Raw genomic sequence first — 12,144 nt, forward strand, 5'->3', positions numbered from 1 at the left:
TTATAAGATTGGAGCTGGCCGTTATTTGGTGTAGTGTGTGACAGGACACACCTACACGTATTGAAGTTATGAGGTGGAGGCGTGAATGCGACCATAGGTACCCTTATGTTAGATGAGACAGAGCAGCTCATGGTGTCCTATAGGTTTAAGGAATTTAGCATTACGCTCGGCCATAATTACTTAATGCACTTTAGTGGTAGGTCGAGAGGGACTACCTGTGGTTTCAGCATCCAATCAAGTGGAAATGGATTGCTATGTGAGCAAACTGATCAGCTGCAATACACTATAGATATGAAATAAATGTGCTATCCTATGCATTAAATGTTAATAGAGTGAGTGTTAAATAAGTACATACACTAGCAACATAATTGAGTAACATAATGGCAGATGTGAAACATTATTTATAGCTCAGCATAAATACACTTCGATGAAGTAAGTACATAATTATGAAACTTCCTGGCAGATTAAAACTGTGTGCCCGACCGAGACTCGAACTCGGGACCTTTGCCTTTCGCGGGCAAGTGCTCTACCAACTGAGCTACCGAAGCACGACTCACGCCCGGTACTCACAGCTTTACTTCTGCCAGTACCTCGTCTCCTACCTTCCAAACTTTACAGAAGCTCTCCTGCGAACCTTGCAGAACTAGCACTCCTGAAAGAAAGGATATTGCGGAGACATGGCTTAGCCACAGCCTGGGGGATGTTTCCAGAATGAGATTTTCACTCTGCAGCGGAGTGTGCGCTGATATGAAACTTCCTGGCAGATTAAAACTGTGTGCCCGACCGAGACTCGAACTCGGGACCTTTGCCTTTCGCGGGCAAGTGCTCTACCAACTGAGCTACCGAAGCACGACTCACGCCCGGTACTCACAGCTTTACTTCTGCCAGTCTGTAAATAGTTGTAAACAGTACCTTAATTTTGAACATTAAAATAAAAAAAAAGTGCAAATGCGTGGTATTCCCCACCCCTGAGGGTAATGACACGCAAAGTACTGGCTAATAACACGTGAAACAAACGAACCATAAAAATGTACAATACTTGCTATTTCTATTTGCTTATTAGTTACTACAAATAGTAAACAGTGTATTTAAGAACGAAATAATGTAATTCTACGAACATCTCTAATAATTTTCGTTTTTTACATTTTTATTGATGTGAAAAGAGTTCATTTTCTCATACAGCAAAGATCGCACTTGTAACCTTTTGGAGTGTTCCAGCCACTACATTCTTCATGACTCCATCTGCTACAAGAAATACATTGGTATCGTAGTTCTCCATCTTTCCCAAACTCTCCACAAACTAAACAGACATCTCCTGAAATCGCCAATGGATCAATATCATCCATTTCATCGTCATCACAATTGTTCTGCAAGTCCATATTTAGTTCATCCTCGCTGCTACTTTTACTTTCTTGGTGGTGTTTCTTCTTATATAATGTCTGTTTCTTCTTCGAGAGTTTTTTAAGTTGCAGATTTCTGTGCGTATCTGCTTTATCCTTAAGATTTCTTTTCTTGTTTCCTTCAGCTTTCTTTTTCATGACTTCTTTTTGTTTCTTTATTGATAACTCCATTAGCAGTTTATTCTTCTCTGGAGTTGCTGTAAGTATCACTGACTTTCCCTTAGGCTTTTCCTTGGCTTGTTTCGTCTTAGGAAGAACTTGTTTTTGTTTTGGAACAGGAGATATGACAAATACACTAACGTGCTTGACACATGCACTTTTAGTTGATGTTGTTGTGACCTCTTCTAGGCCTACTAGAAGTGGAACATCTTCTGATGAAGATCCAGGAATCTGTTCTTGACTCCTTTTAGGGATATGTGGCTCGTTTGTAGATGCAACCACTTCATTTCCATTTGTTGCATTCGAAACCTCTTGATCTTCAAGGACAACATCTCTGAAGATCTCACATTGTTGTAAGTCATCATGCTGAAATTTGTTTGGATTCAAAAGGCAAATCCCACATGCCTTAAACACTGACTGCCCTTTGTCCATGGTAGCGACCTTAATATATGCCTTATTAAAAAGTTCTGCTAACTCATATGGTGTAATTTTTTATACACCTGTGACTTCATATACATGCCACATTCACGACTGAAGCTGATTTCAAAGAAGAAAAGAATGTAACATCTAGTGGTTGAAGCTTATGATAAGTGTGTGGAGGTATGGTTACCATGACAATAGAATGTTTTTTTTATAAAATTCAAAAATATCAAGTGAAATATGGCTGCTGTGATTATCTACAATCAGCAGCACAGGGTCATCAATAGTTGATTTTACATTCTTCTGAAAATGTTGGATCCATTCGAAAAATAATGACTCATTGGACCAGCCATTGACAGAACAACCATATATTTCTCCAACTGGTCCACTTTTACTGAAGAGATTTGACATCCTCTTTTGGGGAAGATAAAAATAGGGTGGGGGGGAGGGGGGGTTTAGGTACCAGCAGCATTGAAATAACATATCACAGTCACGTTTTCCCCCTTTCCCAAGATGTGGCCCCACGTATTTGTTCAACACCTTTAGGAGCCAAAATTCTCTCGGGCTTTTGTTCAGTATTTATGCCCGTTTCATCGACGTTGAACACTCACCCCTCTTTAAATTTATATTTTTCAAAGACATGTTCTAAGTTTTTAAAATATGCATTAACCTCTTCTTCATTAAATTCCTGTATTCTGTTAATGTTAGTTGCTTCAGGTTTTCTCATGCTAATACTGGGTTTCTTTTTATAAACAGAGCTAGCCAATCCTTTCTAGGTAGCCTATATGACTTAACAAAATTGTTTGCAATGTTATTAGCCTCTGCATACTCAAATGAAATCTTTCGCAGCTGGATGCATGTAATGCCATAGAACAGCTTGGTCATTGTAATAACATGATCCCTAATCTCATTTTCCTGTCCTCTCGAAAATAAGATTTGAACCCTAGGTATTTTAACGTTCATTCTCGTTCGCAGAGTAGCTTCATGAATCCCGAAAGCTCTTGATACTTCTCTTTTCTTCCAGATTTGATGGCATCAAGAGCCTTACAAAGTTCCTCTTGCGTCCATTTTGCTTTCTGTATAATATCTGAAATTTAAAAAAAAACTCGTTACTATTGAGAATATAACCTGCAAGGGAGAATACCACGCACCTCAACAGCTGCGTGGCATTACCCCACTGTAAGTTCAATGACTAACCTAAGCATAATTCGGAACCTAATTCAAATAGTGGGACAAATCTACAATTAAATTATAGGTTTCATCTAGGGTTAGTAGTTGATACGCAAGTATTACATTAAAGCAACTTATAGTAGCACTTACCTTGCAAAATACAGTTGACCAAAATTACATGAGACACGCCGAAAATAAACAATACTTCACTGCTCCAACAATGCCACTGGAAAATGGCTGGCGTAAGCTGCGTAGTAGTTGTTACTCCTGCCGGCAGGGTGTAGCACCAACTGGGAACAGCTTGCGCCATTCAAACTGCGTAAATCAGCCTGCGTGGGATTACCCATATGCGTGTAATTCCCCCACCTTCCCCTACTCAGAACTGTACTATTACCACAAGTTACTCACATGTACAAAGTGGCTGAGAAGATAGCTGCTAATCAAATATACTCATACTATCTCTAAGACTAAGGTAATCGAAGATGAGTCAGTTAAGTAAATAAAATACAGATTTGTCAGGAATGTACCGAGCATTGGTTCAGTGTTCCGGCCCAGAAATAATAAATTGAGATTAAATAGGATTTATGATTGTAGGCCTTGAGCGTAAATTTTCTCTAGTACGTGACTCACGGCGTTTTGAGCCATTTGTTTACCGATTTTATGACAGTTAAGTAATCGCGAGAGTAGAATTGAAAAAGTTCTGTTAACTTTGTTCCAGTAACATATTGAAAGATAAAATGTATGCATCCCCATTTCATTGTGACCCACCCTTAGATATTAAGTGAACAGAGTCTGAGGCACTCTTTTTGTTTGTTCTACAGGACAAACCAGATAATGGCAGCCTGGTGGCTGCGTGAAAGCGTGGAGTGACTTGGACACAACTCACAGTGACCCCTCCCCTTTCCCCATGTAATTTAGAGTGAACGTGAAGGACGCGCACCATTGCAACTTCCCTCCTCTACCCTTGTGAATGGAAGTGTAGAACGCCAGCCAAAGCGGCTTCAGCCACGTGTGTAAAAATGAAATTGTCATGATTTGTGAAATTTTCTTTCAGGTTTAGAAAAGACTGCTAAGATAATTATCTGTTTTTGTATAATGAATAACTGTGTTATTTTCTTTGAATTTGTGTATGTAAAAATATTTACAGACAATTTAATGAATTTAAGATTTTCATAATTTTACATGTTTGTCTGTCTAAGGCAATATGTATGCCAAAGTGTTTCATTCATTTTGCTTAAATTTTGAGTGATGATGTTGCTTAAGGGGCAGTGAACATGCCAGGAATTGAAATAATTGAAGTAGGTAATAAGTTTTCTTTTAATATTTCTATATGTTTACATTTAAATTTTAATTTTCATAGGGAGCTAAGTTGTACTCTTGCTTCCCTTTTTGTAATTAATTTTTTTTTCATTTACATTCAAAAAAATTAAGTAGAGGGTGATGTAGGGAAGCAGCATACTCACGCCTTATAAAATTCACATCAGTCTTTCCATTGTGTGCCAGCCTAGTCCGCTGTAACTAGCTCTGACGTCATAAATATTGCGCAATACTTTAAAATGAAGTAAATAACCAGAAACGTTTCTAGCATGTCAGGAGTAATACAACATCAATATGTGTTGGATATCAGTTCAATAACTTTAACCATTTTCGAAATTTGGATGTTTTTCTGTAAAAATCATTGGCACAACAGAAAAGAGCTAGAAAGTTAAAAATTTATATTTAGATTCCTTTTGCATAATAATTTAGTAGAAACAGTATTCTGGATCTCACAAATTAAAATTTTTGTTGAAATTCATGATTTTCTGGTTTTTGTCTTAGAAATTAAGGAAGCAAGATAGATTAAGTAGGCAAATAAATAAAGGTAGGATGTTTAAATTTAAGTAGAAGGGAGATCTGCTATAATCATAAAAATGTGAGAAGTTTCAACAAATAACTATAAAACTACAGCTATAGCGTATCTCCAAAGAGCAAGTTCAGAGCTCGTCTACTGTGTGTAGTGTAATTAAATTAATTCTCTCGCCCAAAATATTTGACTTAGCCACGTCAGACTTTTATTATGATTACTTACTTGTGTGCTGATTGCACATTTAAATTGAGAGTTTCATCGGCCATCAGCAAAGGAAGCAATGATTTATTCGATAACTTAAAGTGGTGCATTACTAGCCCAGCGGTTAGTCGGGAGAGCATATTTGATTAGGCGTTCCCTTAGCTGTCCGCACCGCGGCTTTATATGTGAGTTCGCTGCGCGAGAAAAAAAAGGCCCCAGTTCTCTCCAGACGCTGATTAGCGCACCACCTGTGCCGGGAGTCGCGCGTCGCGCCGATATCGATATCGTTGATATAAACAGCCTCGGATGCCGTAATAAGTTACTCAGGATACGCGTAACCATGAAATCGTTTTCGACTGAAGTGTTAATTCTGGGATGACTTTAATGATCTAGTTTTAGTTTGCGTATGTCGTATTTTCACGTGCCGCCAGAGGACAGACATTCTACCATTATTAGCGATGTGTTTGATGAACATTATCATCGAATTATGACGAGCATTCACTTAAACATTTAATTTGAACGGTTATAGTTGCATCAGCGCATTAGACTCTGAACTCTGGTAGTTGGATTGTGTGGATTGTTTTTGGTCTGTGACTTTCAAAGTATAGTGAACATTTTAGAGAGAATGGTTTTTGATTATGAATCCCAGACAATCTCCTAATTCCTCAGAGCTATAAGCTGTAGCTATAAATGTATATCTCAGATGAAGTAGGCACTAGGAATTCTAATTACAGGTTTCACGTTTTGCTAATCACTTTCTGGTTGCCAATATTGTAGTTAGAGAGCCAGTGTTGAGAATGGCAAACAACAGCAATAAATAAATAATAGGAACATTAACAATTATTCCACCCGCCGCCCCACACCAGGACTCCTCAGGCAAAGGCCACAGTGACAAAGACGACTTCGAGGTGGCGGCCTGTGATGCACAAGGGCCACAGGCAGAGACCATGTGTGTGATTTCAGAGTCGATGTCGGGCCAGTACACATGATGGCGCGCCAGAGATTTTGTGTGAGAGACACCCCACTGCTCTTGGTGAAGGAGGTGCAAAACTGAAGCAGGCAAAGATGCAGGTACCACAATACGCGGCGAAGCATTTTCGGTGCAAAGGAGGATAGCACCATCCCCAGCCATGAGGCGGTAACGCAAAGCGTAGTAGTTCCACAACGGATCAGAAGTCTTAGCGAACGGACGATCTGGCCAACCCTTCTGAATACAGCGTAAAACCCGGGAAAGGATAGGTCAGAACCCGTAGCAGCCGCCAGCCAGTCCCCGGTGATGAGGAACCCATCCACAACCCGCTGCTTGGCAACATCCAGGTGGAAACACAAAAGATCGTCCCTATCGAATGCCAGATCAGGACCCATGGGAAGGTGAGACAGTGCATCATCATTCGCATATTGAGCTGTCGGCCAGAAATGTATCTCATAATTGAAACGAGAGAAGTAAAGAGCCCAACACTGGAGGTGGTGTGCAGCCTTGTCCGGAAATGAGGTTGTTGGATGAAACAAGGAAACAAGTGGTTTGTGATCTGTAACAAGATGAAATTTGGATCCATAGAGAAAAACACCAAACTTAAGAAGAGCATAAATAATGGCCAAAGCTTCTTTTTCAATTTGAGAATACTTTTGTTGGGCATCTGTGAGTGTTTTGGAGGCATAAGCAATGGGTTGTTCAGAACTGTCAGAAAAATGGTTGCACAAGGACTGCACTGCCCCGTATTGAGATTCGTCTGTGGCAAGAACAAGATGTTGGCCAGGTCGATAAGTAGCCAGGCATGGGGCCTGTTTCAGCATAGTCTTCAATTTCCGGAAAGCCGCATCAAGGACCAGTGAAAAGGCACGTTTTTATGCAACAGGCATTGCAACGGCTGAGCCACCGAAGCAGCAGATGGTAAAAACTTGTGATAGTATGCTATTTTCCCCAAGAAAACCAGTAGTTCCTTAACAGATGTAGGGTGAGGATGGGCATCAATCACAGCGACAGTTTGCTGAAGCGGATGAATATCATCCCGAGAGAATTGAAAACCCAACTATGTGGTAGATGCCTGACAAAATTTTGATTTATGAAGTCCGGTGGTCTGTAAGACATGAAAAAGTGTGCGGAAATTTTGAAGATTTAATATAATCCATTATGGAGTCGAGGTAGCAGTTGTCGTTATACTGGTTATCACTGTTAGCATTCAACCACGATTCTTATACATATATTTTAACAACGCGTTTCAAGAGACAACGCTCTCATCATCAGGTTGTGAAGTCTATGTCATGAAATTAAGCGGACTAAAAAGACAAAATACCATCACAAATAGTTGGGAAGTCCATAGAGTAAAACAGAATTAAAAGTATATTGGACTGTGAGTCCTCGTCTTACACTGAAGTTGTTGGTTGGTTGGTTGGTTTGTGGGTTTAAAGGGACTAGGCTGCGATGGTCATCGGTCCCTATTGAAGTTGTTGACACAATTCAATGGCCGTCCCGTAGCTACCAGATATGCTGTCGCACTGCGCCGGGCCGGGAGCTCTTGTGGACTGACGTGCCTAGGTGTTGTGGCATGGTTACAGCCGTGTGCTTGATTCTAACGCTATGATATTGGGCACCTGATTTCCTTATTGCATTGGTCTGCCATCGTTAGCCTCTCGCAACTCTCCATCAGTGACATGCTACAAGTTTAAAGTCACATACCTGCCCTAAGATAATTCTAAAAACCCGCTAAAAAATCTCATTTCCTTAAAATTATCTTGTGCATTTAGAAAATTGCTTTGTTTCTTTTCATGGATAGCTATCTCAAATTCCTCTAGTAAATCAAGTTTCCTCCCTTTCTTTTCTACATGCAATATTTCTACGTTGTCTTCTATGCTATTAAGGGGATGGCCTGTTTCATATATATGGTTCGCAACAGCTGATTTGTCATAATTTCCTAACCTGAACGCATCTTTATGTTCTTTATACCGGATCGCGAATGATCTGCCTGTCTGCCCTATATATTTTGCATCACAAGTTCTGCACTGGATCTTATAAACTCCCGATATTTCAAACTTATTTCTCTTCTCGCCAATATCGTGCTTAAGGCTATACCTCACTAGGTCATTAGTCTGAAAAGCTATTTTGACATCGTATGGCTTAAAAATATTTGCTATCTTTTGTGAGACTTTTCCGTAGTATGGCATCGTGATAATTTTCACTTTCCCTCCATCAGGTTTATTCTTTTTGCGCTTATTACTTTTCCGTAACAGTTTTTTAACCATATCTATTCTGTAACCATTATTCATCGCTATTCTCTTAAAGGTATTAATTTCAGTTGCCCTATCTTTTTCACTCATAGGTATATTGACTGCCCTATGCACGAGACTAAGGAAAGCAGCTTTTTTATAAGCCTGCAGATGGCATGAATCATTCGGGATCACGGTATCAGTGGAGGAGCCAGTGACAACAATGTCGTCCTGGTAATTTATACACCCACGGACAGTGAGCAATAATTGTTCCAAGAATCGCTGAAAGAGAGCAGAGGTGCTGGCAACCCCGAATGGCAATTGTTGGTATTGATAGATGCCAAAAGGCATGTTAAGGACGGGAAACTGCTGGGAAGCAGCGTCGAGTTGAAGTTGATGATAAGCTTCTGACAGGTCAAGTTTAGAAAAATACTAGCCTCCAGCAAGTTTAGTGAACAATTCTTCAGGTCGAGGCATAGGGTAAGTGTCGATAAGGCAATGAGCATTTACATTGACTTTGAAATCGCCACAGGGACGAATATCACCATTTGGCTTAGCTACGACAATGACAGGAGAGGACCACTCATTGGAAGTGACAGGAAGCAAGATCCCTGAAGCAGTGAGACGATCCAGCTCCCGTCTGACCTGATCGCGAAGGGCCACAGGAATGGGCCGAGCCTGAAAAAACTTAGGCCGAGCAGTGGGTTTGAGCATGATATGAGCTTCAAAGTCATTTGCACGGCCTAACTCAGGAAAAAAAAGGGATGAAAATGTCATTGATAAGGAATCCAATTGAGCATAAGGAATAGCATCAGAGACGATATTGACAGAGTCATCTATGGAGAACCCAAAAACGCGAAAGGCATCGAAACCAAAAAGTTTCTCCACATTACTATGGTTGACCACAAATATGGGAACAGTGCAAATGACAGATTTGTAAGATACCTCAGCATCAAATTGTCCCAAGAGAGGAATCTTCTGTTTATTGTAAGTCCGTAATTGCCTAGTGACAGGTGACAAGATTGGAGAACCCAACTGAAGATATGTCTGAGAATTGTTGATAGTAGCAGCAGAACCAGTATCCACCTGCATGCAAACATCTTGAACAAGTATTTGGACAGTGAGGAATAACTTCCCTGAAAAGGAAGAAGTACAGTTGACAGACAACACAGGATCAGAATCAGCATCAAGTTCATGAACATCATGTATGCAGTCGGATTCGCAAACGGATGCCACATGACCTTTGTTTTTGCATTTGTGACACACGGCCCAACATTGTGGACAATCTTCTCGTGAATGATTCATAAAACACCACGGACATGAAGGAAGTTGCCGTGGGTTTTGCTGCAGTTTCTGAGAGGTTTGTTTACGGTTAGGCCGAGGCTGCGCTTGGGAGCGTACTGCGGCCACGTCAGCTGGCGGGGACACGCCACACATTTCGTCAACTTCGCACAGAGGCAGTATTTCCCCGACGTCGCCCCATGCCTCTATTTGCGCTCCAGTGGCGCGAGAAATTTCAAAAGACTGAGTGATGGATAGGACTTCATCTAGAGTCAGATTTGCCAACTGAAGGGCACATTGCCGAACTTCTTTGTTGGGCGTCAATTGGATAATAGCATCCTGTACCATGGAATTGGCGTAGGATTCTTTGTGAACTTCAGTAACAAATTGACACTTTCTACTGAGGCCATTAAGTTCAACAGCCCAAGCACGATAGGATTGATTCGGTTGTTTTTGACAACGATAAAAGGCAACACGAGAGGCCACCAAATGCGTTTGCTTTTGAAAATAGACGGACTGAAGTGAGCACATTTCAGGAAAGGACAAAGACGCAGGATCTTTTAAAGGAGCCAATTGCGACAACAACTGATACATTTGAGGTGAAATCCATGAAAGGGACAGAGACTTATATGTTTGTTTGTCTGCACATGAAATGCCAAGAAGTGCTGTTGAAGACGTATTTCGTAATCAGAACAGTCTTCCGCCATCTCGTCGTAAGTAGGAAAAGTAGGTAGACACAACGGCAAGAGACGCCCTGTGCTTGATGCCGCGACGAAATCACGAATCGTATTTGTGAGAAGCATTTGCTGTTCTATGAGACCTAGCAATAGTTGCTCTAAAGTAGCCATGGAAACATGTGGGTCAACGATGGAAAAGAAAAATCACTACCTCATCGCCAATTGTAATAACTTCAAGTTGAACAAATATATTTCAAGGAAGACGCAATACATGAAGGTCGCAGATCAAGTAAACAGAGTAAGACGTGCGTACACTTTAACAGTCAAATCATAACTGAGTCCAAGGCTAGCGGCTGCTGGCTGGCTGACCACTTAGGTGGCGCTGCTGCTGCATGGGCGGCAGACAGCGCTGCATGTAGAGGACATGCATAACTGTGCGGCGGCACTTTGAAAGATCGACGAGGCACAATAGATAGATTCATTAATAAATGCTTTATGAAATTTAACGAAGTTGCTGGTTCTCTGTCCATAAAATGTTGAAATTTAAAAAGGTATGGTGTCAGGTATAAAAGAAGATGTGAAGCTGAATCACTGAGTGTGGAAAATCATTTGAAGTGCCCACTATACAACTGTATGCAATACATGGAAAAGTCATAGTCTTAGCAATATACAGGCCATGTATTGGGGATGCATACATTTTCATTAATCAGTTAGAAACATTGCTTAACATTCTATTTACTGAAAGAGGCACTATAATTGTTTGTGGGGACATCATTATAAATATTATGAATGAAAGTAGGCTAAAACATCAGTTGTTAAATGTGTTGTGTTGTTTCAACCTGTTTCCACCATACACGGATGCACAAGGCTTACAAATATGAGGCACATGCAGGACAACAAGGACAACATAGTTACATAAAAAACTTTATTGGCAACAGATACAGCAATGTTTTAGCTATTTTTTGATATAGTCAGCAAAAAAATTGAGACACTTGTCATTTTGTGGGATCAACTTTTGTATTTCTGTATTGTAGAAGTCTGCCACATGTGAATGAAACCATTGTGTGACAGTTGTCTTCAGCTCTTCATCATTGACAAAACACTGGCTGGAGGACAAGAATTTCTTCATGTGCAAGAAAAGATGGAAATTGCTGGGAGCATGATCAGGAGCATAAGCTGAAGGATGAAACATTTCCTATCCAAACGTCTGCAAAATACTTGCTGTCCACCAAGCCATATGGAGATGAGCATTGTTGTTGAGCAGCGCAACACCTGCAGTAAGCATTCCACTCCTCTTGTTCTGAACGGTATGTCACAATTTCCATATTGTTTCACAGTAACAGTCAGCATTCACTGTTTCACCTCTGGGGAGGTAGTCAATGAGAAGGATGCTCTTTCTGTCCCAGAACACCCTGCACATCACCTTCTGCACTGACAGAGTCTGTTTGAATTTTGTTTTGACTGGAGATGCACTGTGAAGGCAATGCATTGACTGCTGCTTGGTTTCCATAGTCATGTGAGAAATCCACATCTCATTGCCCATGGCGATCCTGCTGTGGAACTCATTGCTGCCATCATGACACCACTGCAGAAATGCCGCTGCTGCTCCAAAGTGTTTTGTTTTGTATTTGGGTGTCAGGTTTTTTGACACCCATGTAGCACACAATTTCCTGAACAACAGGTGTTGAGTGACAATTTCGTGCAACAAGGCTCACAATATCTGCAGACAATGGCTGGTGTGCTCAGCAATTGTGAGGTGATGGTTCTCCAGGATGCGCTGCCACAT

Source organism: Schistocerca serialis, chromosome 2 (assembly GCF_023864345.2).
Source record: "Schistocerca serialis cubense isolate TAMUIC-IGC-003099 chromosome 2, iqSchSeri2.2, whole genome shotgun sequence".
Taxonomy (NCBI): Eukaryota; Metazoa; Arthropoda; class Insecta; order Orthoptera; family Acrididae; genus Schistocerca; species Schistocerca serialis.